Genomic DNA, 7,788 nt, shown 5'->3' on the forward strand with positions numbered 1-7,788 from the left:
GGCCTTCTGAGATTCTTGGGTTCCTCCTGGCTCCTCCTCCCTCATCTCATCACCCAGCTACAGAGTTTGTGTTGGCATGAACCACATCCACTGGTCGCCCTGCTTAGTATCCCAGCTCCTCCACCCCCAGATTTCAACTGTCTAATCTGATGAACAGTTTCTAAAGGTTAGAAGGCCTTGCTCAGGAAACATATGGTTTATTTAACTCAGGTCTTCTGAAGATAATGCCCCTGTTTTTCTTGTTTTTCCCAATAAAACATCAGCTCATAGCAAATCAATATAGAAATATTTTCTTGGCAATGAAAGCTTCTCTGCAACGTTCAAACTATGCCTTTGCTGTCCAGATGCAGGCCCGGCTTTGGCTGTGGTTCCCTAGAACAGTAAGGATAAGCATAATTTGTTTTTCTTTTCTTCCTTCCTCTTTTTTCACATCATAAACATTCTCATTTTTTTCTTACAGGAATTGAGAAACTGGGCGAGGTTTCTAATTACTTCAGCAAACACAGGCAATCAATAGCTAGCGGTCATAACCAAGAAGAGAGAAAATGGAGTCCGTTTGTTTTCTTTCGGGCTCTTTCCCTTTCTTTTTGCCAATTTCCACATGCAAGGAAATAGCTCATAGGGCTTGCGCTCCGTGGATCTGAGCTGCAGGAGGCCCCACAGAGCATTATAAAAACACATTAGAAAAAGATCATATTGCAAGGAGGAGCAGGCTCGGCCCGCCAGAGATCTCTCCCCCTGTGCTAGGAATCCAGTGGCATGCAACTCAGGGCAATGTTGCTCATCTGCACCTCCTCCTTCATCCTGCACCGTGCAAAATCGGCCAGCGGAGGCCTTCCTGTTCAGTCCAAATCATGGCGTATGTGATATAGAAGGAGGTTCTTTCAAAAATGCAGCGTCATCCTCTCACATTCCCAAAAGACAGCTGCGGGTGCGTTTCCACTGCAGATGGGCTCCGTGGGAACCCCATGCTGCTGCGTGTTAGCTACGAGCTCTTGAGAAAGCTACTTCACCTCTCGGAACCTCAGTTTTTTCATCAGTGAAAAGAGGTCTACGAACACCCACCTTGAAAGCTGCTGTGAGATTAGCGGGAATAACACGCACAAAAGCGGCTAGAAGATAATAGGCACTGCGTAACGATCTGTGAATAGTGTCTCTGTATTTCATACTATCTTGAGATACAGCTGATCTCAAGACTTGGCTTTGTGATAGGTTTTATTGTTTGTTGTTTGTTTTTGTTTTGTTTTGTTTTATTTTGTTTCAGATGGAGTCTCGCTCTGTCACCCAGGCTGGAGTGCAATGGCTAAATCTCAGTTCACTGCAACCTCCGCCTCCTGGGTTCAAGCGATTCTCCTGCCTCAGCCTCCTTAGTAGCTGAGACTACAGTCGCGCACCACCACACCGGGCTAATTTTTGTATTTTTAGTGGAGACGTGGTTTCATCATATTGGTTAGGCTGGTCTTGAACTCCTGACCTGGGGTGATCCACCTACCTCGGCCTCCCAAAGTGCTGGGATTACAGGTGTGAACCACTGTGCCCAGCTCTAGATTTTATTCTTGACCACAAATAATCCTGTGTTGCTGATTTATTTTTAAAAATACACCTCTTTTAATAGGCATGCAAACATTAGTGTCAACATTACATTATGTATACAGTGGTCCCTCCTTATTGTCTTCCTCAGTTTCAGTTACCCTTAGTCAACCAAGTTCTGAAACTATTACCTCACTACTCTTGTGCTCTGGGGCCATTATGACCTAAAATAAAGGTTACTTGAACACAGCACTGTGATACCTCAATGCTTGATCTGAGAACCAAGGCAAAGCTACTAAGTGGCTAATGGCAATCCAGGCTGAATGCAGACAGCACCAGCCTCCATCATGCTGCTAAGATCAGCACCATTTAGAACATATGCATGCTTATTTCTGGAATTGTTTATTCATGTCACAATGCCTGCATCATTCACCTCATTTCATCTCATCACACGGGCATCGTATCATCTCACATCATCACAAGGAGAAGGGTGAGTAACATACAATAAGATATTTTGAGAGAGAGAGACCACATTCACGTAACTTTTATGACAGTATATCATTATAATTGTTCTATTTTATTATTTTGTTAATCTCTTACTGTGCCTAATTTATACATTAAACTTTGTCATAGGTGTGAACATACAGAAAAAAGCATAGTGTATACAGGGTTTAGTACTATCTGTGGTTTCAGGCATCCACGGGGGTCTTGGAAGGTATTCCAAGAGGAAGCCACATTGTACAGCATCTTTAGATGTCTCTAAGGGAAGAGGAAATCCATTTGCATTTTTTTCCCAGAGTAAGGACAGAACATTCTTTGCACCTGACTTTCCTTCCTTTATTATTTAAGTCAGCATCAATATATACTTCATACTAAAATACTACTGACTCAGACCTAAAAGGAGATCAAGTTTTTCCTGGTTTATACCTGGTTTATACAACAAGGCAAAATATATGGTAGCTATATTAAAAGCATACACAGAATGTATCTCTACAAAGGTTCCCATCCCTGTGTCAGGATTCTACATGTGCCAGCTGCTGCTGGAGAGCAGGACTTTTCAAATGCGGAGGAGGGCAGGAGCGGAGGCACCCGCGAAGTTCCAGAATTTATGGGGTGTTGCTGAGTCCGCTTCTGGCAGAGCCACTGTGGCGTCGTTCTCACAGGGTGGAAGAGAATCTGACCGTCTTCACAGTGTATTTAGTGGGCACACAGATTACCCTCTCACCAAATGTGAGGGGCTGCACTGTGCCACCCAACATTCCTGTGTTCAAGTCCTGATCCCCAGTACCTCAAATTACTATTTGGAGAGAGGGACTTTATCTAGGTAATCAAGTGAAAATGAAGTCACTGGAGTAGATCCTAATCCAATATGACTGATGTTCTTATGAGAACAGGAGATCAGGACATAGGCACATATAGAGGAAAGATGGTGAGAAGACACAGGGAGAGGGCGGCCATCTACAGGCCAAGGAGAGAGGCCTGGAACAGCTTCTTCCCTCACAGTCTTCGGATGAACCCGAACCCTGCTGACACCTTGATCTTGGACCTCTAGCCTCATGTACTGTGAGAAAATACATTTCCGTTGTTTAAACCATGCAGGTGATGACACTTCATTATGTCAGCCCCAGCAAAACAAAACTTTGCAGTCCTAAATGTTCGCCCTGTAAAACAGAGAGAGGAGTACATACATCATGAGGGCTCCTAGGAATCAGAGGAGACCATAAACCCGAAAAATTTTCACAGCGCACAGCCCATTCTCAGAGCATGGTAATGTATTGGCTAATTAAACGTAAGCAGTTATTATGATGAAGGCAATAATAAGGGCATATAGAAAGTTTGAGAGGATATGCGAAATGGCAATGAAAAAAATGTCACTCCATCCTTAAGTTTGTCCTGTGGCAGCATTACATTCTTAGAATGGTAAGCAGTAAGTGGAATCATGGCCAAGAGTATAACTCTCTAACTCTTTCATATCTCTCAACCTAACAACAGCCAGCAATTTCCTTGAACATTTTCTGCCAATGATTCAGATTTCCAAATTTTATGATAAACAGGTAACAAAGACGCACAGTCATGAAGCTATTCACACAAAGGTTTAGGATTGGAGACAGGCCGTGCTGCTGCTGGGTCCAGACAGCCTGAGGAGCTTCTGAGTACAAGGGTCAGATGACAACATTAGGCTGAAACAACGGAGCTTAACAGGCCAGGAGTTCTGTCTTCTTGAGGGTTGCTTTATATTTCCTAGCATAGATCTGTGCATGCACCGAATCTCAAAACATGTTATGTATCAGGTACTTACTTTTTGTACATTTTTCTGAAGAAATTGTTAAATACTTTTATTTATTTATGCATCGGTTTTAGAGATGGGGTCTCACTATGTTGCCCAGGCTGGCCTCAAACTCCTGGGCTCAAGGATACTCCTGCCTCAGCCTCCCGAGTAGCTGGGATTACAGGAGCATGCCACCATGTTCAGTTAATAATTTTGCTTTTTTAATGGTTCGCTCAAATTATGTCTCAAAATGTTTGCACACATCAAAATCAAAACCCCACAAATTCAACAAATATGCAATGAGCTGTGACTATGCCGGTTCCTAAGCCAGGAACATGAAAAATACAAGAATGAAGATGGCTTAGTCAATCATGAAGTGGTTTTCGTGTCTCAGAGGAGGTAGGCAATGATACCCATAATTAGAACCCAGGGAGGGTGAGGTGGGGCCTCCACTAGGGCTGACACTCCTGGGATAACATCCACCAGCTTCTAGCAAGTTGCCAGGTTGGTGAGAGTCGCTACCCTAGAAGAAACGCCAGTGCAGGTCCCCTGAGGCGGGGCGGTCGGAGGGAGGGAGGGAGGCCAAGCAAGGCTTGCTGTAGCTCCTCTGTGATTAGCGTCACGAGTGAGTCATGCCGAGGACGGAGGGAGCTCCATTTCTGGGGTCTGTGCTTAACTCGTGCCATGAAGATAATATGCTTTGTTTTCCCCTCTCACCGTGAAAGAAGCTCACAGCTGGCACTGTGCTGCAGAGGCCAAGTGGTATGATACCTTAGCTCAGATAAGGATAAGGAACCAGTTACACATTGGCAGGGAGGGTCAGTTAACTCAGCAAGTGCCCAAACTCTCACAACCCTGCCCTGGCCCATGCACAGGCTGGGGACAGTGTTTGTCAAGTCCTTTAGACTGCAACCCAGCTAGGTTACACGGTTACCTAGCATGCACCCACGTGCACACACACACACACACCACACCACACCACACACACACACACCACACAACTAAAGCAGAAGCTTCATGAAAAATTTACTATTATCATATATGATGTAATGTGATGTTTTGTATACTTTTTTGTTCTCTTCCAGTTTTAAAAACAACCTGCCTCATTACATTTATTTCACTACTTTCCCCAATTTCCCATAGGTCAAAATCCATAGTGTGAATGAATAACACTGGCAGCGGAATCTTAAGATCCTCAAAAGGAGTTCAGTGTGCTATGGGTGTTAAAGCCATTGACGCAGTTCGCAAGCGAGAAGACATTCTTGCATCTACAGGGTTATAGTTCTTAAAATCTTGCCTCAGAATGAGTTCAAGTTTCTAAGTCTGTGCCTCTGTTTCCTCATCTGCAAAATGGGGAAACTATCAATCTCCTCGTGCTGTCATGACAGTTATATGATTGCATATAAGTAAAGTGCTTAAAACAGCACTGTCTGAAATGATTGTTTGCTTTTGTTGCATTTGTTATTGTTGATGCATTTACATACAGCAGATTCAGTGAACGGTAAACATAGTTTTTTTTTTAACAATTATTTAATTAAAAAAAATCATAACCAAGGATGATAGCATTTGCTTCCTCTCACTTCTCCTTTCAGGGTAGCAAATCAAAATTGCAATTCTAGGCCAGGCGTGAGCCACTGTAATCCCAGCACTTTGGGAGGCCGAGGCAGGCAGATCTCCTGAGGTCACGAGTTGGAGATCAGCCTGGCCAACATGGTGAAACCCTGTCTCTACTAAAAATACAAAAATTAGCCGGGTGTGGTGGGCAGGTGCCTGTAATCCCAGCTACTCAGGAGGCCGAGGCAAGAGAATTGCTTGCCCCCAGGAGGTAGAGGTTGCAGTGAGCCGAGATCATGGCTACTGCACTCCAGCCCGGGCGACAAGAGCGAGACTCCATCTCAAAAAAGAAACATTGCAATTCCAATTCATAAGAGCAAATAAGCAGCCCCCATGGGGTTTGTCTTAATGATCTTTACTGAGTTACAACTGACAACAGTCCCAAATAATTTATTATGGGTACAATATGCCAATAAAAAGAATATTGGCAAGCATTTATTTTATAGAAACTACGATTTCTATTTCTGCCATGAAGACCTTCCCAAAGGCTCTGGCCAGCTCTGTTCTGTTGAACTGGACTTCTAGCAGTGGGTGTGGGAAACTCACTCCAGGACGGGGCAGCTTCTCTCAGCCCTGATGGGGAGATGGGGTCTGGGCCTGCGCTTCAACTGCGGCCCCGCAGGATTCACGACCGCCTAGGGCTGCTGGAGGACCAGGTGGGTCAGCCCACCCCAAACCTGTGTCCCTAAGTGCCTAAGGCTGTGAATGCAAACTTTCCCAAGAGGCTTCCTGGGAAAGGATTGTTGGAAAACCAGAGACAAGGCTTACCAGCCTGACACAAGGCCAAATGCCAGGGTCAGCAGGGACACCTGATGCACGAGGGCACACACGCTGCTGACCACTCCGCCCTCGGCACTGGCCTGGCCCTCAGCCCTCACATGCTGTCGTCAGAGGCCTGAGCAAGGTACTGAAATGGAGGAAATGTACACACTGAAGAACATCTCACTGCCATCTCTGCTGTGCGGCGAGGGCACACGACTTCAATTCAGAAAGCATTTCAGTGTGCTACCACAAGCCGGGCCTGTGTCCGACCAGCTCCCTTCAAAAAGCACGGCTCGCCCAGCTTTCCATGCTGGGGGCTGACCTCAGGCCACAGCCACAGTGCCATGGCCCTTGGTAGGCATGTCACTAGGGTGGGGACTTCAGAGGACACTGGGTCACTCCTTGCAGACCGGAAGCTGGATGACACCCAGTTAGCTGGAGCAGCAGAGGAGGAAAATGGTGACCACCTCCCTGTAGTCAAGAGGAATTTGTTGAACACATGTAAGACCTTCCTGGAGAACTTTTACACTGATTAAGGGGAATTTAAAGGTGCTTAAAAGGGAGGTAGACCGGCTAGGGAAATTCCAGTCACGAGTGTAACTAGGAGCCCGTTTTACCCACAGCTTAGGAGGACCTGGGAAATGTGAGCCACCTTTACCATCACACACGGCAGGGTTTGGAACCTGGAACCCCTGATGGCTTTGTGGATATTATTCAGGGATTTGCAAACTCAGACAATTAAAAAAAAAAAAAAGAAAAAAAAGAAGCAAAACTACACACAAAAGCAAGAACAAAAGTAAAAAGACCGCGTCGTTATTTCTTCCAACCTCTAATTGAGATTTAGTATTTTATTCCATTGGGAACATAAGCACTTTCATATTCAGCCACTGCATCTTTATTTCCTTTCACAGCTTCTTTTGCAGGAATGACTTCATTCTACCGCCCTTTGCTGCCACATCAGGGCGTCGGGAAGTAAAGAGACGTGTCGGCTTGATCAGCACACAGGTCATTCCTAGAGAGATCAGCTCAGTCACGGAGCAGGCAGGAACAGGCACTCTGGAGGGGAGAGGCAGGCCCAGGAAGATGAGTCAAAGCAGGGATTGAAACTGCGGGATGAGGGAGTCAGCGCCTGGGAACCCACAGGGCGGAGTTAGATAAGAAGAAATGCACTCGGAATCTGGAGTTTAAATGGAGCCTGGGGTTTGTAAAGGGGAGTCAGGCGTTCTTTACCTTGTCAATTCCGACTGCTTTGTGCACAGCTGACTCAGAGACCGGGTGGGGCTGCCCTCCTAGGTGAAACCAGACCGATTAGAAAGGCAGCTGGGGCCTCCAGATCCTGCAGGCCACACCCTCCCAGCATTAAGGGTATGCCTCATCTGTGAAACCAACTCTCCTCCGTGAAGGAGAAGTGAAATGTCCATTTTAAAGAAAATCACTTCAGAGTTGAGGAGGCATGATTTCTGCATGCAACAAAGGCAGTATAAAAGGAGTTCTTAATCAACCTTTGTGCCAAGAACCTCTTTAGCAGTCTGGTGAAGCCCGTGGGCCCCTTCCAAGAATAATATTTTTAAATCCATAACATAAATACATTGGGCACCAAGGAAACCAGTTAT

The sequence above is a fragment of the Symphalangus syndactylus genome, chromosome 15 (genome assembly GCF_028878055.3).
Source record: "Symphalangus syndactylus isolate Jambi chromosome 15, NHGRI_mSymSyn1-v2.1_pri, whole genome shotgun sequence".
In the NCBI taxonomy this organism is placed as follows: Eukaryota; Metazoa; Chordata; class Mammalia; order Primates; family Hylobatidae; genus Symphalangus; species Symphalangus syndactylus.